At 37.0% G+C, this 27,255-nt stretch overlaps 1 non-coding gene across 1 annotated transcript; it reads left to right on the forward strand.

Moving 5' to 3' along the window:
- The first annotated feature begins 19,245 nt into the window (after positions 1 to 19,245).
- Positions 19,246 to 19,352, forward strand: LOC125369696. The gene has a single exon (XR_007215372.1). It is a non-coding gene; the product is annotated as a small nucleolar RNA R71 (small nucleolar RNA).
- The last annotated feature ends 7,903 nt before the right edge of the window (positions 19,353 to 27,255 follow it).

Raw genomic sequence — 27,255 nt, forward strand, 5'->3', positions numbered from 1 at the left:
AGCATCATCTTGTTCTTTTCCCTACTTGAAACCCATATTCTTTTTAATGCGTTCAGTTAAAGGTGCAACAATTGTAAAGAAATCCTTAATGAATCTCCTATAAAAGCTAGCAATAATTTTACTTTTTCTTCATCAACATGAATACCCTTGTCATTAACAATATATCCAAGAAAAGTAAGTTCATTTATACAAAAAGTGCATTTCTTAAGATTAGCATATAATGTCTCTGCCTTAACACGTCAAAAACAAGCTTTAAGTGTATTATATGCTCATCCAAAGATTTACTATATATAAGAATATCATCAAAATAAACCACTACAAACTTTCCAATGAAAGTGTGTAAAACATGATTTATTAATCACATAAAAGTACCAAACGGCATGACTAACCACTAATATAATTTGTGTTTTGTTTTGAAAGTAGTTTCCATTCATCACTCTCACGCATTCTTATTTGATGATATCCATATTTTAAATCCACTTTAGAAAACAGAAAAGCACCGTGCAATTCATCCAACATGTCATCTAGTCTAGGTATAGGATGGTGATACTTTACTATTATTTTCTTGATGACACGACAATCAACACACATCCTCCATGAACCATCTTTCTTAGGCGCTAAAATTATAGGAAGCGCACATGGACTCATGCTTTCTCTTACGTACCCCTTCTCTTCTAGGCTCGTTTTGAATCCTTGTTAAGAGTGGTTGTAACACCCCCATCACATGCTAACCAATAAACATTAGCCAGGAAGCATACAAGCATCGTAGAATATATACTACAGGTAGATAGGTCAATATGTAGGTTGTTAAGAATCCAGACACAAGGTTATTAACATATAAACATATGATTATACTTAAACATCATTAACAAGTTTTACAAACATCTTCTTATGCCTTATAAGGCATACTTCCATATATATCACATAGCTGCATACAAATATGCATCAGGAGGAGACTTCACAAAACTGGCCCAACTTGATAGAACTGCTAAAAGCTAGACTTCGCATACAACCAACCGATGCACTACTATTTACAAACCTGAAAAGAAAAATTTTGGAGAGGAGTGAGCCTCCAGCTTAGTAAATAAATAATCAACATAATCTATATCACATACACTTAATACAATTTCCACCCAATCACATAACTTTCCATGATATTCATAGTTTAGGTATAAAGTCATACCATTCTACTCAATTCATTACAACCATCATAGAAGAAATACAATTCAACAATTATGGTTAGTTCTCACGGCTTGTGGATCCCCTTTAATGTGCTGCTCCGCCTCATCCTCACATATCACACACGTAAGCTGCTCCGCCTCATCTCACATTATACACTTTTATAGCCTCTCTAGGCTTTAGCCTCCCAAGGCTTTATATATATATATATTTTTTTCACAGGGGAATCCACCATTCACATGCACATATGCACTTAACATCACAATTCAATCATTTCACTTATATCATATTTCAGCAATAACAATTGTTCCACTCAACACCAATCATTTCCATCTCAGTCATTCAAACATAAACAATATTAAGCAAATGCAACCATTTGCGGAACATTTGATTAAATATATGAACATAGCAAATATTAACTATTTACTTACTCAAAATATATTTATTCCTTTAGCATGTAAGAACCTCCTTTCTCCACAACTTCCTTTCCAGGCCTTTGAGTACCTGTCAACACATTCATCAATTCACATTTTATGCATATTACAAATATTCATGTAAATGCGAGTTCTAATGCATTACAATATCATCCCCTCTCTAATTCATAGGTCAAACTCTTCCTCTAAGACTCTCAATTACTGTTTTAATATCCTATAAACATTTCCCATCTAGTTAAATACCAATTTAACTCAAATTAACATCAATAAATTGCATAAAACTAATCTCCAACATTTCTGTTTTCTAGATAGAATTTAGTACCAAGGTATATTTATTGCTGGGCAACATTGGCTTAATACAAAAATCTCATATTAAATAGACATATCCATTTATGCATCTAGTTTCATCTCCAAGAAGAATTACTCAATTCCGACTTCTATAGATTTAATTATTTTCAAATTACTGAGCAAGGGTCATACAGCTAGTTGTACCCGAGCAGCAATCTGTTTGCTCAATTTAAGCAACCAAAACGGCAAAAATAGCACAATCACAAAACTACAAAGTTATAGAGGACTCTTTAAAATTTCCATAGACACCAATTACGCTTAATTTGGATTTATATAACCCATGTTATGCCTAAAATACAGAACATCAAGGTTGCTGGAATTTTGACAGTTTTCTATCTTAACATACTTAAACTTAAATCAAGCTTAATCTTTATGCAATCATTCAATACTCTACTAATTCATGATAATCAGACCTTTAATTAATCAATGAGAGCATCAAATGAAGTTTTTCCAATTTGTAATCAAGAACCCTAATGACAAATTAATAACACTCAAGTAACAACTTACCAATTTCAGCTTTTGGGTTGCTAATATGCTTAAATCCTTTAGCTTTAGCTTGGCTCCTTCAATAGTTGGCAAAATCCTATCTTAATCTTAAGTTTTTCTAGGTATTCCACTCCTCTCTCTTATTCCAAATTTTGTGTTTTTGGCCATGTACGAATTTTAGAGAAATGAAGAGGTAAAATGAGCTTGCTCATGGTTCCAATTTCCAATATTCCTCTCTTAATGCCACCACCTACTAAACTATTTTTATCACCCTAAATTAATTCTTACTAACCATATATAGGTACTAACTTTTAATTGTATCTTTTAAGTCCAATCTATTTACCCAACCTTCAACTATTGGTTCAATTAAGTCTTAAGGCTTAATACACATAACCCAAGTACTTAATCAACTTATCTAAATTAATAATCTAATATCATGCTTCTTATTCTCTACTTATAATTAATATATATCTGTTCTCATAAAATAAAAATATCATTGATATGCCATCATATGCCCAATGATTAAATGTAAATGCACATAACATGGATGATGAGAAAATGCAGGCATTACAGTGGTTCTACCATTAAATGTTAAAAGTTGTTTAGAATGAAATAGGAAAGACACTTAAATTTCCTAAGCCTAAATTCTAAAACTCATTAAAAGTGGTTGTTTTTACATTGATTGCACTCATTTTATAACTCCCGAATGACAACTAATCATATGCATCTATTTTGTAACTCCAAATTATAACTAATCATGTGCATCCATTGCATAACTCTAAATGACAACTAATCATATCTTAACTTAAGAAAACCTAATAAAAATGAAAATAAAAAGGCTTCAAATGAATTGTATTGAACCTTTGAGTTCAACCCAAACTTATTGCACTAAATTGATGATTTTGGCCCCTTTTGCAATCCTAAACCTTGGGCTAAGCCTTGTTGTGGTTGACCACTCTAAATGTCTTTAATTAAGCCCAACAAAGCTTCTTGCATCCTTTTGGACTTGGATTTTGTCATTGGACCTCCTTAAAAGCTTAAAGGACCTTTTGTAGTTATTGTCTTTGTTGCATCACTCAAGCTCATGTTTTATTTAAATAGGCTTTTACCCTCTAGTGAACTCGCCACTCGCCGTTTACCACACAATCTCTAGTCTTTGGTTCTTATATAAAGGCTAAAATGATCAATTATCAAATAATCAAAATTGTAACTATTCAATAACCAACAAGTTAGATTTAAAATACACACACGAAAACCAAAATAAGAAGACTAAACTAGACTTAATGAACAAGATTAAGCCTATACACAATGAATGACACAAGAACAAAGGTAATAAAAGACTAACTAAGCTTAACAAAATGAAGAAAATAAAAGGCATAAATTTTCTTTTTTTTTTTTTAGAACCAATCGTAGAGCCGGTTGACAACAACTTTTAGTTTCTTTTTTTGTTTGATTTTTTTCTTAGCTCTTTTTCCTTTTCTTCTTCTTTTTTTCGAAGGCACTTGACCAAAGAATTTGGAACAAGTAAAGATGTGATTAGAACAATTAATCACAAACAATCATAAATTAAATTTAAATAAGATCACAAGAATGAAACTAACTTATTTTTAATTTGAAAAAAAATTTGGATAGAGAAGAATGACAAAAGAAGACAACAAAAAGAATATGTGAAAAATTAAGATACGTAACCTAATTTAGAAGCCAAAGCTCTGAAACCAAATGATATGAACCTAACCTATATCAAAGGATTAAACCCGTAAGCAAGTTTGGTTTCATTGCCCAAGATCTATCTAGAACCAGATCAATGGAAACCTTATACCCTTTAAATATATTAAACTATCAAATTTAAGGTATTAAAGGTAGAAGACGCCACAATTTATTATGGAATCTAAATTAATAAGTCGGATTTGAATGCCATAAACAATGAATTGCTTAATAAGTTTGAATTAGCTCTAAACAACAACTAAGAATAAAGTATAATCTCACAAAATATATTAATCATCAATCCACCAACTTGAAAATTCGTACTAGGCTTTTTTATAGCCTTTAGCAAACCCTAGTTCAAATCTATTAAGGAATTACAACTCAAATATGATAGAGATAAACATCCAACTAAAATAGATAGCTAAAAAAGTCCCAATACTCCCAAAATACTCTTTAGCCACCCATTAGGAGTAAGAAACCCTAGTTTCTTTAAGCCACACGCATGGGTCATCTTTGATGGAGCTAATTAGGCCCAAACTCTCTTATGTGCTCCTTTATGCTCATTAAGCCCATATTAGATTTATTCAAGCCTAATAAACTGAATTAGATTAATGAGCCTTGCATTTGAATCCAACTCTTCAAGTGTTAATGTGTACTTAGCCCAAACATCTTGAATAAGCCCATTAAGAGCTTCTTTTATCTTCTTTAGCCTTGGACCTTGTAATTGGGCCTCCATGGATGTGAAGTGGAACTTGAATCTTATTTGAAGTAGGATTCCTTATTGGAGTAGGAATCCTAGTGCCAATAGGATTTGCATCATTTCATTATCTATTGATTCATATTTAGCTTCTCGTTTCTTCTTCGTATAGAATGAGGGCTTTCGCACTATAAAAATCGCATGCAATCGAATATTTGAGGCTAAAGAACCTATTATTTCAATTTTCTACCTTGTGGGAAATCAAGTTATAGGTTCTTTCAAGAACTTTGTGGACTTATCAACACTCGCGCTTGCAAGCATAGACTTATCCATCACGTCCTTCCTTTCTCTTGTGTTCTTTGTCTATCCTTGTATTTAAATCAATTTGATTTGATCCTTACACTTGGCCATGTGGAAGAGAACAAAGAACTTGTGATTTCTTTCCTGACCGGATCTAAAATCCTACTTATGTTCTCATTTTATTTGATTCTTTTGTGTCTCTCTTTCTAATCTTTGTGTAGTATGATGGTTTGGTTTTATTTGAGTAGCATAAACACGACTCTTGAGTGAAAGTGTGTAGAAGTAGCAATCATAAGCACTGATTCAATGCTTCGACGAATGTAAGAAAGAAAATTCGTTGATCATGTATTGATATCATTCTCTAAATGATCGCCAACGAATCTTTTGGAAGAAAGAGAGAACAACAAGAATCTAGGCACGACCATATATTCCAATTCAACATTTGCACTATTGGGATCACCATCCTTTCTTGTTCCTCTAGGCATGAGGACTCTTGATGACGCAAGGATTGGCATAAGAAAATGTGGGAGTGCAAATTAATAAGCTTGATAGATGGCATTAGACCTCAGCTTGATGATTAAGCAGGATAAAATGTAAATCCATGCGCATAAGGGAGAACTCATGTTGTTTTTTATTAATCCAAGCATAATAATAGAGAAATTCGAGCGATTTGATGTTTGAAATGCATACAATGAAGTAATTTGGGTCAAAGTATTTTTAGGTAGGCCCATACGAATTTACTCTTATTTTTGTTAAGCTAGCTCATAAAATTTGGGACTACGAGAGTTGCTGCCTAGTCAACTCCTCTATCGTTCTTGATTTGACTTTAGTTTATTTATCTTTCTTTATTTATTTATTTATAGTTAGCTTCTAGTTTCTTCTTCTTATGGAATGAGAGCTTCCGCACTATAAAAATTACATGCAATTGAATACTTGAGGCTAATGAGCATATTATTTCAGTTTTCTATCTTGTGGGAAATCAAGTTATCGATTCTTCCAAGAACTTTACTGATGCGAATCCTACAAACACAAGGAGTCCTACTACGACTAGAAATCCTACTCTAACTAGGAATCCTACTCCCATGACGAGTCCTACTCCGACTGGGAATCCTACTTCAACTAGGAATCCTAGTTAATCCAACTAGAATTGTACATGAGCCACTCAAATATGATGGACCAATGACTAGAGCTTGCATAAAGAAGTTCAAGGATGTTTTAGGAGTGTTCGTGAAGCAAGAGTTGAAGCTTGGGTTAGAGATCCAAAGTCCAATTGAGATTGGGCTTAATGAAGACAATGGGCCTCGCGATATTCCTATCAACTTAATTCAATATATGGAGGCATGAACAAGTCAAAATATGCTGAAAATAAACAAGTCAAGTTAATTGGAGTTCAATACTCAAGAGTGGGCCTCTTATTATATGTAACTTAAGCCCAAATGTCATGTTTATTATATGGGCTTTGTTTGGACGAATTTTAGGAGTATTTCTTCATTTAAAGAAGTCTTTTAATAGTTAGGAGTCTTGTTTTAAGGTATCATTATAGTTTAGGAGTTCTACTCTCAGTCTTATTATTATTTGCTTCCTTATCATTATATAATTAGATTTTTCTAAGGCATATATAAGCTAGTATGAATCTCTATGTAAAGGTTGTTGAATATTGATTATTTTGGAGTTGATTCTCTTCTTTTGTTCTTTATGAACTTGGTGAATTTATCAAGTGAAGGCTTGGTATTTTATAAACTTAGGTTAATCTAAACTTTTATTTATGTTAAACAACCTTTAATTCTTCATAATTAAGGTTCTTAAGTACAAGTTATTTAAGGGTCTTATTGGGAGTTAGAGTTTCTTTGCTTGATTAGGTGAACGATCTTTGGTGAAGACATCAACATTGAATACTAGTTTGGCATAAGTTAGCCACGTTTATATCATTTGCGGATTTATGAAGGCCTGTACTAGCGACCCTAGACTTATCGCTCATTTCCTTCCTTTCTCTTGTGTTCTTTATCTACCCTTGTGTTTAAAATCAATTTAGTTTGATCCTTTCACTTAGACATGGAAGAGAATAAAGAACTTGCGATTTCTTTCCTTATCAAAATCCAAACTATATTCTCATTTATTTTATTTGTTTGTTTGCCTACTTCTAATCTATGTCTTATTTGATTGTGTGGTTTTATTAGGCAAGCATAAACACGACTGTTGAGTGAAAGTGCATGGAAGCATCAATTATAAGCATCAATCCAATGCGTTGACAAATGCAAAGAAAGCTCATTAGTTGATAAACTATTGATATTAATCTCCAAATGATCATGGATGAATCTTTTGGAGGAAAGAGGGAAAGATGAGAATTAGGGCACGCCCATATATTATTATTCATGATTTGCACCATTGGGATCTCCATCATTCCTAGCTCCTCTAAGGACGAGGACTCTTTATGACACAAGGATTGGCATAAGGAATCTTGGGTGCCCAGTTGACAAGCTTGACCGGTGGCATTAGGGATTACCTTGATCATCAAGCAGGATAAGACATAAATCCACGCGTGTAAGGGAGAACTCATGTTGTTTTGGATTAACATAAGTATAATACTAGCCAGAATTTTAGCACTTTGATGTTTGAAATGTAAACAATGAAGTAATTTGGGTGGAAGTGTTTACCCTTAGTTTTGTTTGGCTCAGAATTGTTGCCTAACCAACTCCTTTCTCGTTCTTGATTTGACTTTAGTTTGCCTAACCAACTCCTTTCTCCTTTCTTCTTCTTATGGAATGAGGCTAATGAGCATATTATTTTAGTTTTCTACCTTGTGGAAAATCGTCCTTCCTTTCTTTTGTATTCTTTATCCACCCTTGTATACCTATGAAATCCTACCTATCTTCTCATTTTGTTTGTTTCTTTGTTTGTTTCTTTGTTTCTCTCTTTCTAATCTTTATCTAGTATGATGGCTTGGTTTAGTTTAGGAAGCATAAACACAACTATTGAGTGATGAATGTGAAGAAAGAAAATTAAACAATGTCCAAATATTTGATTTAGGATTTGATTAGGAATTGCTTCTTTTGGGATTTTGCATAAGATGGGAGCATAATTAACAAGCTAGTGAAATTCAAGTGCTTTGATGTTTGAAATGCATATAATGAAGTAATTTGGGTCGAGTGTTTTAGGTAGGCCCATGAATTTACCCTTATTTTGTTAAGATGCTAGCTTCTAGTTTCTTCTTCTTATGGAATGAGGGCTTTCGCATTATAAAAATTACATGCCACTTAATACTTAAGGCTAATGAGCATATTATTTCAGTTTTCTACCTTGCAAAAAATCAAGTGATAAGTTCTTTAAATAACTTTACGGACTTATCAACACTTGCACTAGCGAACATAGAATTATCGCTCACACCGCTCTATTGTTTTATGTTCTTTGTCCACCCTTATGCTTAAATTAATTCGATTTGATCCTTATGCTTAATGATATGGAAGAGAACAAAGAACTTGTGATTTTTTTCATTATCATATCCAGAATCCTACATATTTTCCCATTTTATTCATTTATTTTGTGCTTCTCTTTCTAATCTCTATCTAGTATTGATGGTCTGGTTTTATTTGGTGAGTATGAACATGAGTGTTTAGTGAAAGTGCATGGAAGCAAAAATTATAAGCACCGATCTAATGCTTACACAAATGCAAAGAAAGAAAATTAGTTGATAAAGTATTAGTATCATTCTCCTAATGATCGCAGACGAATCTTTTGGAGAAAAGAAGGAATAACGAGAATTAGCATAAGGAATCATCGAAATGTAATTGACAAGCTTGACCGGTGGCATTGGAGCTTAGCTTGATTATCAACCAGGACGAGATGTAAATCCACTGATGGGCTATTTATGCAACCTACACCTAAGGAAGTGAACCTACCAATGCAGCCTAGCACTAGTGAATATGAAGGTCGTATCCCTAGAGATCGGATGAACCTAGAGTTACTACTGTTTGCTATGTTATCTAGTCTGAAATAGTGTGTGAAAGTTCTAACGTTACCAGCTAATGGTTATTAGTGCAAATAAGTAAATGAAGGACAACGAACAGTCAAAGAAAACAATTGCAAAGAGAGAAACAAACCCAAAAGGGGGCCTAAGTGATGGAATTCTAAAAATGGATTTTATGGATTGCCGATCTTGCTTACCCGTGCCTAAATCCTGAATTGAACTTGGTTCCTCTCTCGAGCTTACCGAGTTCCTAAACCTGCACTAACCTAATCGGAGTCTCTTCCTATCGGATTACTACAGATTAGCATTAAGCATGATTTAAAAACTATTAAGAGTTATTAATTCTTAATCTGGCGAGTAAATCAACCTTATCTCTAAGTGTTAATTACTAATTCTTACTATTCAATGTCCAGTTGTAACAAGCATTTCTCAATGTCAAGAAACAACCCACAAACAATTAATTCAACGTCTCAAATTAATTGAATCAAACTTTTATTACAAATCTAACAATTAAGCATAATTCATCAACAAAGGTGAATCCCAATGGGTTCAAAAGATCTAGCTACTCATGTTCATGGTCAAAGCAGTTAAGGAACAAAATAAGGAAAAGAAAATTAAAGGCATGTACACCCTTCTCTTTCAAGTTGAATGAGAAACCCTAAATTTACAAATTCGAAATCTCAAACCCTAGTTGCCTCTTGAATGCTCCCAAAGTTTGTCTTGATCTTCAATTCGATGTTGGAACAAGTAAAATCCCTCCTTCAATTGATGAATTGTTTCTCACAAGGTCTACAATTGAGGTATAGGAAACAATTAATTAAGTGTGTGTCTTGGAATTGAGTCAAAATTTTGTGTCCTTTCCAAAAGAATTCAAAATTGCCTATATAGTTGATTCAGCATGGCCGGAGTCCAATCAGTGCTGAATCTGTGGAGTCTATTGTGCTGACTCCTTCCAAGCCGTGCCCAAGACGGTGCTGATCCACCACAGGCCATACTGGAGGCCGTGGTGGCTTCGGAAGCCGTACTGAAATGGCATAATTGGGGATAGCTTCTTGGCAATTCAGCACGGCTGGAGTCCAGGCCATGCTCAACCCTCGGGGTGCTAGTCCTCGACCAATTTGATGGATTTTGGTCCGTAATCACACGTATTTCCCTCGATTATTGATGGTGTCCTGCGAAAATGACCTGAAATGAGAATGGAAACAAAAGACAGGTGATTCAAGCATAAAACGGGATAATCATGCATAAAAATGTAAACAATCGGGCATGAAAACATGTGTAGTATGATGCTTATCAAATTACCCCATACTTAAACTTTTGCTTGTCCTCAAGCAATCAACAACTCACTCCTCAAAAGATATCAAATAGCTCAATCAAATGCATTGCGAAAGTTAGCTCAAAACAAATTTCAAAACTCCGTAATGATTTTCCCCAAAATCCCAAATGACTAAATCCTTAAGAGAGAGAACAAACTTAATAAAGTTGCTAAAGTTAAAATGATAAACCATCTAAATTGAGAAATTGAGAACCATGCCTCACAAGATGTCACTTAAAACACACAAGTGTACATAGGTGAAAGAAGATCGCCAAGCTCTCAACGCAAAAATACAAAAAAAGTGCTTACCATAGGCTTGCTTATAGATCCAATCTCCACTACTACGAAATAATCAATAATCATGATCAAAGGGTCTTGAGCCAGGTTGTAATGGGGTTAAGGTAGGGTACGGATAAATATGGAAAGTAGGCTACAAGTTGTTTTGGAAATTAAGCAGGTAATGCAAGAAAGTAACGAATGATCAAGTGCTGTACCAAAATGAACACTAAGTTGCTCTAAAAATAAGATGATGCTCGAAATGAACTAAATTAATACTCTTTTTTTTTAAGTTATATACTATGTATATATATTACAATAGCTTATGTAGGGGTTGTTGGTTATTGACACATACAATAAGACTGAATATCCAAAAAAAAAAATTTAATTGAAAGGAGCATCTATGAAAAATCTAGCAACTTAGTGAAATATATGAATGCAGATTGATCCAAAATGAAATGCAGCATAAACTTACATAATTTCTAGCAACAATGGTAGAAAGAATGGTAAAATGAATAGAAGTGATAAAATGAGTGTCACTGTTACTATTATCACGAAAGGAAAGGCTAAGGCTCAAAATTGGTTCACTAAGGGAAAAACAGGGTTAGGCTTTTGGCCAAATTATGTAAATCCTAAGTGCCCAAATCATCTCACGATTATCGATAATTCATGTAATAATAAAAAAAACATCGTAAAGCAAGTTCTAGAAACAGAGATTCTATACAATGCTCACTTAATGAAACAAAAGGGAGCATAAAAATAGTGATGCTCCAATTGGCTCAAAATCTTACCATTTGAGTGGGTTAAAATTGCATGAATTCTCAAACCAAAGTTTAAACAGCCAACCACAATAATAAGCAATAATATTAATAATGTTATATATCTAAGATAAAGTAAAATGGAAGAATTAAGGAAAAATACCAGTTTTACCTGGCTGGATTGTAATTAAGAGATTCGTTCATTGCCTTCTTCCAACAAGGTTCAATAAAAAGCTATAAGGGAATCCATTCAAAGGGGAAAAGTCATCAACTACTTAATTGAAACAAAACTCAAGATAATCACAACATCGGTAGGTACCTACCCCACACTTGAGTATAACACTGTCAATAGTGTTAGAGAGATTAAAACTGAGCAAGCATATGATTCACACGTCATGGTTATTGAAGATCATGCTGAGTTTTTTGTTTTAGAATAATTAGAAAGGCATAGTGTTCTACTTAACATAAAAAAAACAAATGCAAGGAAATAACATAAAATTAAGCATGCTACAAGCAAGAAAATAAAAGGAGATAATAAACTGAAAGAAAATAAAAAGAAAAAGGAAAGAGAAAAATATCACAAAAAATTTTTTCCACTAAGAGTCTGCTGATGGTGTATCCTCATTGGTTGGATCTGCTTTGGAAAAGGTGGAAATTTAAGCCGAGGAAGGGGGGCGGTGGTGGATCAGGGTCTGTGAAGCATGTTGCCATATCAAACTCCATATCATCAATGAGCCGCTGATTTTGTGCTCTAGTCTCTGGCATCTTTTGAATCTGTTCTACTATGAACTCTGTCTGGGTGGCCTACCTATCTAATCCACTCATGAGCTGTTGAAGCATACTGTTCAAACCGCCAAACTGTGCCTTCGTCTCTTCTTGAAACTGCACAAACTCAGTATACTGCTGCTGTTATAAATTGCAAACTCGGTCTAGATAGTCAGCCATAGCACTGATCTGAACGCTCGATGTCCCTTGCTAAATGAGAGGATGACACTCCAGATGAGGGCATAAACACTCTAACTGGGTTAGGAATCCTAACATCCGGAATCCCAGCCGACGGATGTTGGGCTCCTCTAGCCACTGCCTCTCTAGCCTCCCTGACTATTGTGCTCACGAGCCTATATTCTATACCATGTGGATGTCTAGTGGCCGTGATCATCTGCATGTTGATCATCTGTCTGATCCCTAGTGCTGTCATGTCACTAATATTTGAAAGCTCCAATAGACAATCATCCAATACATCCAGTCTCTTAGCTAACCTAGTCACGTACGGACCGAAACAACAATGCATCTTTTCTGGGCGTCTACTATAAATGAATGGACTTGGCGAGCCAATAAATATCCCAAGTCTAGCCTCTTCTGATGTTGCATAGCCTAGAGAATAAAGACATCAGTCTGTGTTACTGCCCCAAAATTTTCCCCCCTGCCTGTAATGGTGTAAGCTAGTAGGGTGTGAAGGTAGCGGAGATGGTCCGGTAGGCTAGACGCCTTAGACCTGCTTGGGTAGTATGTTTCCGGCCTCATTACCAATGAGTCCCACATGGTGTCATATGAAATTGGGTGGATGTATAGACATCCCTGATACTCCTCCCTCGAGATTTCTTGTTCAGTCCATAATCCCAAATGCATGCCAAATTGTGGGACCGACATCGAGAACTCCCTTCCCCTAAGCCTAAAATAAATTGCATCAGGCTGATGCCAGTTTGTGATCTGTTGCTGTAGGAAGAAGGTGCTGAGGAACTCGATCGTAAGCTCACGATAGGTTGGCTCAATGATGTCAAAGAATCTCGCATACAGTAGAGTCTCGAATAGTGTGCGCACATCTTGAGCCAATCCCACTCTCTCCAGGGATGTGAAGTCTATGCAACGGCCCACCATCACTTGCTTCCATCTCATGACTTAGAATCTACTTTCATTGTCTGCATTAGGGAATGTCCATAATGGATGACGGCCAGGTGTGGATGGGTTCACAGGAGGTGCTTTCCGAGGTCGGACTACTTGCTGTTGTGGTGGAGGTGGAAGTGCTGGTGTTGGTGCTGGTTCTGGTGCTGTGGAGGAAGATGTTCCTTCACCACGCGATCGCTTGCTGGTAGCAATGCATTTCAGTTGCTTTCTACGAGATTTATCACAATCCGTCATATCACCTAATGCAAATAATTATTAGTTTTTTGTGCAAGAACTCAGGTTAATGAAAGAAATAATCTACCGAAAATCAACAGCATAATGATTATAATTCGACTAACCGAAAACTTGTATAAACTAATAAGCCGATACATACCAATATAATTTATCATGAACCAGCAATTGCAACTTTAGTCTAACCATTATTCATACTTTGCATGCCGTAGGCAAATTTTATTTCCGCCAACCCCCACACTAACGTAAATTAACCTAACCGAGGTGATATTGTTACAATATAAAGCCACCAAGATATCCTAGCATGTCCTAACAAAAGTATATGTATATAAAAGAAAATCAAATCATGAAAAAAAATAATTTTAAAAGCAACAAGTGAAGAGACTTACTTGAATTCACTGAGGAAAGTGAGAAGGGTGAGATAAGGGTATAAGAACAACACCTTTGAGCTAACAAAAACAAAAGGGAAGCAAAATTTTCGGAGGGCTCCCCTTCTTATAGGCACGGGGTCAGCACGGGTGAGGGTAAGGCCGTGTTGAGCCTTCAGCCTTCTTGTGAGCACCTTGGTGCTCATGACCACGGCTGGAGGTCGTGGTGGTTCGGCCGTGACCACTTATTCTTTATCTTTCAACACGGGCTTGACTCCGGCTGTGGTGAGGAGCACGGCCTGGGGTTGTAGCCCGTGATGGCGACGGAAACCGTGGTGAAACAGGGTGTTTCCGGGCTTTCCTTTGCCATCTCGAATCGCCTTACTCCCTACCTGTATTTGACACATATACGCACGTAATTAGATCATAAAACAAGTAAATATGGTCCAACGAAAGAGTCCGTCCTCACCGATTACAAAAGTCCGAATAAAATTAAAAACCCTAATTACTGTTAGGCAACTATAATAAAGTCAAAGGAAAATAATAAAACAATCACAACTAATCAAAAACATGAAAGTATAATCCAATTCGAATGTACAGAAGTGCTTATTTATTTATTTATTTTGCAAAGTCTTAAGCTTGACTCATTCGGATCACCCTTCCTGTGCATACAAAGCCAGGTCAACTCGTTGCTCACTATCCAACGAGTTACAATGGTATTGCTTTAGCCGATGGCCGTTCACTTTGAAGTCTCCCTTCTCTGGATGATGCAACTCTACCACTCCATATGGAAAGACTTGTCCGATCTGAAATGGTCCAGACCAATGACTCGTACTTTCCGGGAAATAGACGAATCCTTTTTCTTAGTCCTTGCTTTGTAAGTTGAGGAGTTTTCATACGCCTGACTGGCGCCACTCATCTAGCTCACTCAGCTGCCACTGTCACTCCTTACCTGCAGAATCAATATCAAAGTTACAAGTTCTAATGGCCCAAAGTGCCGTATGCTCTAACTCAACAGGCAAATGACATGACTTTCCATAAACAAGGCGATAGGGCGTAAAACCTATAGATGTCCTAAAAGTCCTAAACGCCCATAATGCATCACCTAACTTAACAGTCCAGTCCTTCCTACTCGTACTAACGGTTCTCTCTAAAATACGTTTAATACCCCTATTAGTTACCTCAACCTGCCTACTAGTCTGGAGGTGATAGGGAGTAGAGAATCGATGAGTAACTCCATACCGCTTAAGTACTTTCTCTAATTGGGCATTGCAGAAATGTATTCCTCTATCACTAATAAGCGCCCTAGGTATGCCAAACCTAGCAAACAATCGCTTAAGGAATCTGTAGACAACCCTGGCATCATCAGTGGCTACAGCCTGAGCTTCAAGCCACTTAGAGAAATATTCAACAGCAACTAGAATGTACTTATTACCATATGAAGAGGGAAAGGGTCCCATGAAGTCGATGCCCCAAACATCAAAAATCTCAATGACTTGCACACCAGTTTGGGGCATCTCATCACGAGAAGAGATATTACCTGCGCGCTGGCAAGCATCACAAACCTGAACAAATTTCCGTGCGTCTTGGAAGAGCGTAGGCCAATAGAATCCTGCCTCTAGCACCTTCCTCACTGTATGGTTTGCTGCTTGATGACCTCCAGTGGGTCCCTCATGGCAGTGCTTCAATATTTGGAGAGTCTCTTCGCCATATACACAACGAATCACCTGATCTGCACATACTTTAAACAAAAAGGGATCTTCCCAAATGTAGTATTTCAAATCGGCGAAGAATTTCTTCTTTTACTAATAAGTCATACCCTTTGGTAGAACCCTAGCAACCAAATAGTTAGTGTAATCTGAAAACCAGGGAGTATCAGTGTATACCTGAGTGACATATAAATGCTCCTCTGGAAATCGATCGTCTATTGCCGTCTCATCAAGTGCATCCTAGTGAGGATTATCCAATCTCGATAAATGGTCCACTGCCAGATTCTCCGCGGCCTTCTTATCCTTGATCTCGACATCAAATTCCTGCAATAAAAGAATCCACCGAATCAATCTCGGTTTCGCATCATTTTTCAGGAATAAGTACCTCAACGCCGAGTGGTCCGTGAAGACGATGGTTTTGGAGAGAATGAGGTATGATCTAAACTTGTCGAAGGCATAAACAACAGCCAACAACTCCTTCTCTGTAGTGGTGTAGTGTTCCTGGGCTCCTGTCAAAGTCTTGCTAGCGTAGTAAATGGCTTGGAACTTCTTTTCAATCCTCTGTTCAAGCACAGCTCCAACTGTATAGTCACTAGCATCGCACATCAGTTCGAAAGGCAGCCCCTAATCAGGAGAAACTATGATTGGGGCTATAGTCAGAAGTTTCTTAAGTAACTCAAAAGCTGCCAAGCATGCATCATCAAAAATAAAAGGTACATCCTTAACTAACAATTGAGTGAGAGGCCTAGCAATCTTAGAAAAATCTCTAATAAATCTCCTATAAAACCCTGCATGGCCTAGAAAACTCCTAAATTTTTAATGTGAACTAGGAGGAGGTAGCTTAGATATTACTTCTACCTTAGCTCTATCCACCTCCATCCCAGCCTGAGAGATCTTATGCCCTAAAACAATCCCCTCTCTCACCATGAAATGGCATTCTTCCCAGTTTAGTACCAAGTTAGCCTCAATACACCTAGCTAACATGCGCTCAAGGTTTGCCAAACAAAGAGAGAAAGAATTACCAAAAATAGAGAAGTCATCCATAAATACCTCCATAGACTCCTCAATCATGTCCTCAAAAATAGCCATCATGCACCGCTGAAATGTAGCCGGTGCATTGCATAGTCCGAATGGCATCCGTCTATAAGCGAATGTCCCATAAGGGCAGGTGAAGGTAGTCTTCTCTTGGTCCTCAAGTGCAATAGGAATCTGAAAGTAACCTGAAAAGCCATCAAGAAAACAATAAAACATGTGACCTGCTAAACGTTCAATCATCTGATCAATGAAAGCAAGAGGGAAATGATCCTTCCGAGTTGCATCATTAAGCCTACGGTAATCAATGCAAACTCGGAAGCCTGTTACTGTCCGAGTCGGGATCAACTCATCCTTCTCATTCCTTACCACTGTCATGCCTCCTTTCTTAGGTACAACCACTTGTTTCATGTTCGGATTGAGTCGTCTTTGAGACTGAACAACCGGCCTGAAACTGTCCTCCAATGAAATCTTATGAGAGCAGAAACTTGGATTTATGCCCGGATATCGGCTATCTTGAAAGCAAAGGCCTTCTTGTACTTCCTTAAAACTTCCAATAGCATGGCTTGTTCTTCAAGAGTTAGATCGGCTGCTATGATTACTGGTAAGCGCTTCTCTTTATCCAGGAAGGCATAAACCAAGTGGCTCGGTAACTCCTTCAGTTCTAAGACTGGTGGGTCCTCGAATGAAGTCTTTACCTTATGCACCCCAGACATGTCAAGAAAAAGATAGGGATCAGTTGACAAGCTCGGCTCAAAGCCAATAAAACAGCGAGTTGCTCCAACACTTGCTCTTTCGGATAACTCCTCCTCATTCTCAGCTAATGCTACCTGCAAAGGGTCAGAACATAAAATTTCTTGCAAATGGGACTCAACCACATCATCAATCACATCAATATAATATACAACATTATCATAGTCCAGTGACTATCTCATGGAAGTGGCTAGGTCAAAGGTAATGGTCTCATCATCAACTCTAAGCTTAAGCTTTCCATCGCTTACATCGATAACAGCCCTTGATGTAGCTAGAAAGGCCTACCTAAGATAAGAGGCACAGTGCTCTCACCCTCCATATCCATCACCACAAAATCCATAGGAAAGATAAATTTATCTACCTTTACAAGTAAATCTTCAACAATACCTCTAGGAATTTTAACAGTCCTATTTGCTAACTGAACACTCATCCTAGTAGGCTTAGGTTCATGCAACCCTAATTTGGCAAATAAACTAGTGGGCATCAAGTTAATACTAGCTCCTAAATCAGCCAATGCACCACTAATTGATAAATCACCAATCATACAAGGGATAGTAAAACTCCCTGGATCTCGTCGCTTGAGTGGCAGTTTGTTTTGGAGAATAGCTAAACACTCCTCATTAAGCACTACCTGACCAAGATCCTCCAACTTCCTCTTGTTGCTCAAAATCTCCTTTAAAAACTTGGCGTACTTCGGCATCTGCGAAATTGCCTCAATAAAAGGTAAGTTAATTTTCAGCTGCTTAAATAAGTCAAGAAACTTACTATATTGCTTGTCCACCTTATCCTGCCTCAACCTTGTAGGATATGGAACCGGGGGCTGATGCTCCCGCACAGGGCTCTTTTGCCTGTCTTCTTTCTTTCTCTCATTCTCTACCACCTCAAGGTTTGGTCCTTCCTTAGCTGGCTCGACCTGCACAATTGTATTATCCTTGTCAGCTAAAGGCGAAGAACCAGTCAATTTCTTACCTGAACGCAAGGTGATAGCCTTGCAATGCTCCCTCGGGTTTGACTCTGTAGTGCTAGGGAGCGATCTTGAAGGTCTCTCTGAAAGCGTCTTAGAAATTTGGCCAATTTGAGTCTCCAAGTTCTGAATCGAGGCTTGCTGATTCCTAAGTGCACTATCGGTCATTGAATCTCGTTTAGAGACGTCACAAACTTCATCATAAGCTCCTCTAAATTTGACTTCTTTTTCTTGTGGAGGAGGAGCTTGTGTAGGCCCAGCTGGTTGTTGCTGTGGCTATTGATGAAGTCTTTGAAAACCTGGCGGACTCTAGGCATTATTGTTCCTCCAACTGGAATTGGGATGATTGCGCCATCCAGGGTTGTATGTATTGCTATAAGGGTTATTCTGCTGCCTTGGGGCATCCCCCATATAATCAACCTCTTCAACATCAGAAGACATAACAGAATTAGATGGAAAAGTGGTAGAAGATGAAGCAAACATACCTCCCGCAGTACAGTTCGCACTGTAATGCGGGCCACCACAAAACTCGCAGCCAACATTCGCTGCATGAACTGGCATCTAGAGTTGGTCGATCTTCTTGGCTAGAAGCTCCACTTGAGCTGCCAAGGCTGCTGTAGAGTCCACTTGGTTGACCACTCCCTGTCTTCTTGGTCAGCTCCTAGAGGATTGCCACTGATAGTTGTTCATGGCCATTTCCTCTATCAAGTTCTGAGCCTGCTCGAGCGTCTTATCGCTTAGCGCCCACCTGCCGCATCCACCATCTGCCTCGTTGCAAGGTTCAACCCGCTGTAGAAGGTCTGAACCTGCATCCATACTGGCAATCCGTGATGTGGGTAGCATCTCAAAAGATCTTTAAATCTCTCCCATGCATCGTACATGCTTTCATCATCAAACTGCACAAAAAAAGATATGTCATTTCTAAGTCTAGCAATTTTAGCGGGAGGAAAATACTTGTATAAAAAATTTTCAGCCAACGCCCTCCAAGTAGTAATTGTTTGCTGTGGAAGGGATTGCAACCATCTCTTAGCTCTGTCCCTCAAGCAAAATGGAAACAATGTCAACCGAATGGCATCATCAGTTGTCCCATTTATCTTGAATGTGTCACAAATCTCTAAAAAATTAGAGATATGTGCATTGGGATCCTCGCTGGGCAATTCCTCCAAACTGCATGATCTGCTGGATCATCTGGATCACGTTGGCTTTTATTTCAAAATTGTTGGCCTCTATAGCAGGTCTGAGTATACTAGTTTTTGTCCCACCCAAAGATGATCGAGCAAACTCGTACATCGTCCTCTGATCCTAATCGGCTTGGGGGTTGAGGTTCTCCATCGCGTCAGTTCCTTGAACTTGAATTGTAACTCTGTCCTCCTCCTCAACTGCTTACAGACGTCATCTCAATAATCTGAGAGAGCACTCCGGGTCAGATAAGGGTGTTGTGGGATCAAGGTTAGAGCTCCTGGTCATATACTACCTGAAACCGACAACCAAACAACCACCAATCAATCAAAAAATAATATAACGATAAATAATAATAAATAAATAAATAAAGAATAAATGAATAAACAAATAATGACTAAATTAACACAAACAATTCACTCTAGTTCACCGTTATTGTTCCCAGGCAACGGTGCCAAAAACTTGATAGGCTATTTATGCAACCTACACCTAAGGCAGTGAACCTACCGATGTAGTCTAGCACTAGTGAGTATCAAGGTCGTATCCCTGGAGATCGGGTGAACCTTGAGTTACTACTGTTTGCTATGTTATCTAGTCTGAAATAGTGTGTGAAAGTTCTAACGCTACCAGCTAATGGTTATGAGTGCAAATAAGTAAATGAAGGACAACGAACAGTCAAAGAAAACAATTGCAAAGAGAGATACAAACCCAAAAGGGGGCTTAAGTGATGGAATTCTAAAAATGGATTTTATGGATTGCCGATCTCGTCTACCCGTGCCTAAATCCTGAATTGAACCTGGTTCCTCTCTCGAGCTTACCGAGTTCCTAAATCTGCACTAACCTAATGGAATCTCTTCCTATCGGATTACTACAAATTAGCATTAAGCATGATTTAAAACTATTAAGAGTTATTAATTCTTAATCTGGCGAGTAAATCAACCTTATCTCTAAGTGTTAATTACCAGTTCTTACTATTCAATGTCCAGTTGTAACAAGCATTTCTCAATGTCAAGAAACAACCCACAAACAACTAATTCAACGTCTCAAATTAACTGAATCAAACTTTTATTACTAAATAGCATGAAGATTGCAAGAATGACAATTACAAATCCAACAATTAAGCATAATCCATCAACAAAGGTGAGCCCCAATGGGTTCAAAAGATCTAGCTACTCATGTTCATGGTCAAAGCAATTAAGGAACAAAATAAAGAAAAGAAAATTAAAGGCATGTACACCCTTCTCTTTCAAGTTGAATGAGAAACCCTAAATTTGCAAATTCGAAATCTCAAACCCTAGTTGCCTCTTGAATGCTCCCAAAGTTTGTCTTGATCTTCAATTCGATGTTGGAACAAGTAAAATCTCTCCTTCAATTGATGAATTATTTCTCTCAAGGTCTACAATTGAGGTATAGGAAACAATTGATTAAGTGTGTCTTGGAATTGAGTCAAAATTTCGTGTCCTTTCCAAAAGAATTCAAAATTGCCTATATAGTTGATTTAGCATGGCCGGAGTCCAGGCTGTGATGATTCAAAGATGGCCGAGTCCGTGCAAGGTCGAATCTATGGAGTCTATCAGGCCGACTCCTTCCAAGCCGTGCCCAAGCCGGTGCTTTGATCCACCACAGCCGCCGAGGCCGTGGTGGCCGTCTTTGAAATGGCACAATTGGGGATAACTTCTTGGCAATTCAGCACGGCCGGAATCTAGGCCATGCTCAACCCTCAGGGTGCTAGTCCTCGCCAATTTGATGGATTTTGGTCCGTAATCACACGTTTTTCCCTCGATTATTGATGGTGTCCTTCGAAAATGACCTGAAACGAGAACGGAAACAAAAGACAGGTGATTCTAGCATAAAACAAGATAATTATGCATAAAAATGTAAACAATCGGGCATGAAAACATGTGTAGTATGATGCTTATCATCCACACATGTATATTCCACAAGTAGATGATCAATCTACTTGAATATTTCTTAATAATGCATTCTACATAAGATCAGAAAGACAAACGCAAAGTAGCTTTTAGGTTTAATAACCAATTGCCATTCAAATTCAACTTAATTCTATACATCAAAGTTCGTACTAGCCTTATATAGGCCTTAGAAAACCCTAAATCTTAACTAATAAGGATTTACATCCCATCAAGGATATGCTAAATAATGAGGAATTATAGGAACGTAATTGACAAGCTTGACCGATGGCATTAAGGTTTAGCTTAATAATCAATTAGGACGAGATGGTTTAGCTTAATGATCAAGCAGGACGAGACGTAAATCCATGCGTGTAAGGGAGAAATCATGTTGTTTTCAATTACTCTAAGCGTAAGTATGCCCATGCAAATTTTTCCTTATTTTTATTAAACTGGCTCATGGAATTTGGAATTATGAGAGTTGTTGACTAGTCAACTACTCTCTGTTCTTGATTTGGCTATAGTTTATTTAAATTTTTTTATTTTTTTATTCAAATTTTTATCTCCTAGTTTCTTTTTCTTATGGAATGAAGGCTTTCGAACTATAAAAACTGCATGCAACTGAATACTTAAGGCAAGTTAGCATATTGTTTTAGTTCTCTACCTTGCAGAAAATCAAGTTATGGATTCTTTTAAGAACTTTGGAACTTATTAACACCCGTGCTAGTGAACATAGACTTATCACTAATGTTCTTTCATTCCTTTGTGTTCTTTGTATGTCCTTGTGTTTAAATGAATCCAATTTAATCCTTATGCTTAGCTGTATAGAAGAGAACAAAAAACTTATGATTTCTTTCCTTATCGGATCTAAAATCTCATGTATTTTCTCATTTTGTTCGTTTGTTTTATGCCTCTCTTTCTAATCTCTATCTAATATGATGGTTTGATTTTATTTGGGAGCATAAAAATGAGTGTTAAGTGAAAGAGCGTTGAAGCGGCAATCATAGCCGCCGATCCAATGCTTGGACAAATGCAAATTATGTTCGTTTGTTTTGCGCCTCTCTTTCTAATCTTTATCTAATATGATGGTTTGATTTTATTTGGGGAGCATAAATATGAGTGTTGAGTGAAAGAGCGTGGAAGCGGCAATCATAGCCACTGATCCAATGCTTGGACAAATGCGAAGAAAGAAAACTAGTTGATCGTGTATTGATATCATTCTCCAAATGATCACAGACCAATCTTTTAGAGGAAAGAGGAAACAACGAGAATCGAGGCACACCCAATATTCCAATTCAGGATATGCACCATTGGAATCTCTATCATTCGTTATTCCTGATGTAATTCTTGTTGTGAAATTGTTGCCAAGAACGTCTAAAGTCATATTCACGAACAAGGACCTCGACCCAACACTTTACTAGAAGTGTGAACCTTGGTATAGAAAAGGTTTAGGACGCCACATTCAAGAAAAAGGAAGAAGGTGGGTGATAACTCACAAAGGAACGCCATAAGACAAGTCTTGATAAGTTCACAAGTTCTTAGAAGAACTAAGAATTGAATTCTCACAATGGAATGAAAATAAAAATATTCATTAACCTTGAGACATGTGGGAACAATGAGTTTATATAGAGAAAACAAAACCTAATTCCCATATGCAATAGGAATTAATCGAAGATAGGAATTACAAAATAAAGCCTATATTAAAATCTTCCTATATAATAAAATAAGCAACATAATTGATTTAAGAAATCAATGAGATATTCCTAATCAATTAAAATGGCGCCTCCCCTTTGAGTTTCTCCTAAAACATGCCTAAGTAGTATATTCGGCATTATTAGAATGAATCCTAAATGACAAAACAAGAAACAAAGTTTTCATCCTCTGATATAGGAAGGAATGACCAAAACAAGCACTAATACTCTTAAATAACCATGAGGGGCGGCTGACCTTGTTTCCTAATTAATTTTGGCTAGTTGGCTTGGAACTTTATGATTAATGATCTTTAGGCTTAGAACTTGATCTTCTTAACTTGGTTGGCTACTTAGCTCCTTGGGCTTTGGGTTTGCATCAATTCCTTTAAGCACGATGACTTCTGATGACACAAGAATTGGTGTAAGTAATCATGGGAACTCAATTGACAAGCTTGACCAGTGCCATTGGAGCTTAGCTTGATGATCAAGCAAGACGAGGCGCAAATCCACACATGTAGTGGAGAAATCATGTTGCTTTTTATTAAAGTGTAATACAAGGAGCAATACGAGCGTTATGATGTCTGGGACGCATGTAATGAAGTGATTTGTGTTGGAGTATTATTAGGTAGGCCCATGCAAATTTTTCCTTTTTTTTAAGCTGGCTCATAAAAATTGGGACTACAAGAGTTATTGACCGATCAACTACTATCTCGTACTATAAAAATCGCATGCAATCAAATACTTGAGGGTAGTGAGCATATTATTTGAGTTTTCTACCTTGTAGAATTAAGATATGGGTTCTTTCAAGAACTTTATGAATTTATCAAGACTCATTCTAACGAACATGGAATTATTACTCACGTCCTTCCTTTCTTTTGTGTTCTTTGTCGACCCTAGTGTTTAAGTCAATTCAATTTGATCCTTTCGCTTAGCCGTATGGAAGTGAATAAAGAAGTTGTGATTTCTTTCCTTATCAGATATGAAATCCCAACTATGTTCTCATTTTTTTCGTTTCTTTTGTCCCACTTTATCTAATATCTGTCTAGTTTGAAGATTTGGTTTAATTTGGCGAGCATAAATACGAGCATTGATTGAGAGCGCATGGAAGCGGTAATCATAGGCACCAATATAATGCTTGGGCAAATGCAAAGAGAGAAACTAGTTGATCGAGTACTGGCATCATTCTCAGAATGAGCGGACAAGTCTTTTGGAGGAAAGAGGGAATACCGAGAATCAAGGCATATGCCTAAATATTCCAATTCAGGATTTGTACCATTGGGATCTCCATCATTCCATATTCCTCTAGGCATGCAACCAAATACTTGAGGCTAGTGAGCATATTATTTTAGTTTTCTACCATGTGAGAAATCAAGTTATATGTTCTTTCAACAACTTTGTGGACTTATGAAGATCCGCACTAGCGAACCTAGACTTATCGCTCATGTCCTTCCTTTCTTTAGTGTGTTTTATCTACCCTTGCATTTAAATCAATTCGATTTGATCCTTATGCTTAGACATGGAAGAGAATAAAGAACTTGCAATTTTTTCCGTGTTGGATCTGAAATCCAAACTATATTGTCATTTATTCGTCTCTTTTGTTCGCCTCTTTCTAATCTATGTCTTGTATGATGGTTTGATTTTATTTGGCGAGCATAAATAGGAGTGTTGAGATAAAGCACATGGTAGCGATAGTCATAGGCACCAATCCAATGCTTGGACAAATGCAAAGAAAGAAAATTAGTTGATGGAGTATTAATATCATTCTTCAAATGATCGCAGATAAATCTTTTAGAGTAGAGAGGGAACAACGTGAATCAAGGCACGTCTAAATATTCCAATTTAGGATTTGTACCATTAGGATATCTGTATTCCATGTTTCTCTAGGCACGAGGACTCCCTGATGACATAAGGATTGGCGTAAGAGATCAGCGGAGCGCAATTGACAAGCTTGACCAGTGACATTGAGGCTTAGCTTAATGTTCGGGATGCATATAATGAAGACTTGCGCTAGCGAACTTTGACTTATCACTTATGCCTTTCATTTCTTTTGTGTTCTTTGTCTATCATTGTGTTTAAATCAATTTGATTTTATCCTTACACTTAGCCGTATGAAGAAGAGAACAAAGAACTTGTGATTTTTTTCCTTATCAGATCTGAAATCCTACCTATGTTCTCATTTTGTTCATCTCTTTTGTGCCTCTCTTTCTAATCTTTGTCTAGTATGAGGGTTTGGTTCTTATTTGGGGAGCATAAACATGAGTGTTGAGTGAAAATGCTCATTGAAGCGGTAATCACAAGTACCGATCCAATGCTTGGACCAATGCAAAGAAAGACAATTAGATGATAGAGTATTGATATCATTCTTACAATGACCGTGGATGAATCTTTTGGAAGAAATGGAGCAGCGAGAATTAAGGGACGCCCAAATATTCCGATTCAGGATTTGCACTATTAGGATATGTCCTTCCTTATCGTCCACGTCCTTTCTTTCTTTTGTGTGCTTTGTCTACCATTGTCTTTAAATCATTTTGATTTGATTCTTACGTATGCCATATGGAAGAGAATAAAGAACTAGTGATTTCTTTCCTTATCATATCTGAAATCCTAGCTATGTTCTCATTTTGTTTGTTTCTTTTTTTGTCTCTTTCGAGACATAAATCCATACGCGTAAGAGAATAATCATGTTATTTGCAATTAATCCAAGCATAACACAAGCGGAAATGTGTAATATTTAGGATGAGTATAATGAAGTCATTTGGATTGGAGTGTTATTAGGTATGCCCACGCAAATTTTCCTTTATTTTTGTTAAGCTGGCTCATAAAATTTAGGACTACGAGAGTTTTTGACCAGTCAACTCCTCTCTCGTTCTTGATTTGACTTCAGTTTATTCATCTTTCTTTATTTATTTTTTTCATATTTAGCTTCTAGTTTCTTTCTCTTATGGAATGAGGGCTTTCACGCTATAAAAATCATATGCAACCGAATACTTGAGGCTACTGAGCATATTATTTCAGTTTTCTAGCTTTTGGAAAATCAAGTTACGGATTTTTTCATGAACTTTTCATGTTAATGTGTTAAGGGCCTGCAATTAAAAAGGGATTCTCAAGTTCTTTCATGGAGGTTCCATATCAAGGATTGGCATACGGAATCCTGAGAATGCGATTGACAAGTTTGACTAGTAGCATTGGAGAGTGACTTGATTATCTTATAGTAGGAGATGTAAATCCATACGCGTAAAGTAGAAATCATGTTGCTTTTGATCAATCCAAATGGTAATGCAGGTGTTACGATGTTTGGGATGCATGTAGTGATGTAATTTAGGCTGAAGAGTTATTGGGTATACCCATACAAATTATTTCTTGATATTATTAAGCAGACTCATAAAAAATTTAAGACTATGAGAGTTATTGACCAATCACCTCTTTTCTAGTTCTTGATTTGATAATAGTTTATTTATCTTTCTATATTTATTTATTCATATTTAGCATCTAGTTTATTCTTCTTATGGAATGAGGGCTTGCGCATTATAAAAACCCCATGCAATAGAATAGTTAAGGCTAGTGAGCATATTATCTCAGTTTTCTACCTTTTGGAAAATCAAGTTATGGTTTCTTCCAAGAACTTTGCAGAATTTAAGACAACCGGAGTTGTTGACCAGTCGACTCCTCTTTATTTAGTATGATGGTTTGGTTTTATTTGGAGAACATAAACACAACTGTTAAGAGAAAGCTCATGAAAGCGAGAATTATAGGCATTGATTCTATATTTTGACAAATCGAGTATGGATATAATTCTCAGAATTATTGTGGATGAATCTTTTAAAAGAGAGAAGGAACAGCGTGAATCGAGGCACGCCTAAATATTCTAATGCAGGATTTGTACCATTGGGATCTTCATCATTCCTTGTTCCTCTAGGCATGAGGACTACATGATGACACAAGGATTGGCATAAGGGATCATCAAAACGTAACTGACAAGCTTGTCCGGTGGCATTATGGCTTAGCTTGAAAATCAAGCAAGATGAGGCATAAATTCACACGTATAAAGGAGAAAT

This window comes from Ricinus communis, chromosome 3 (genome assembly GCF_019578655.1).
Source record: "Ricinus communis isolate WT05 ecotype wild-type chromosome 3, ASM1957865v1, whole genome shotgun sequence".
NCBI lineage: Eukaryota > Viridiplantae > Streptophyta > Magnoliopsida > Malpighiales > Euphorbiaceae > Ricinus > Ricinus communis.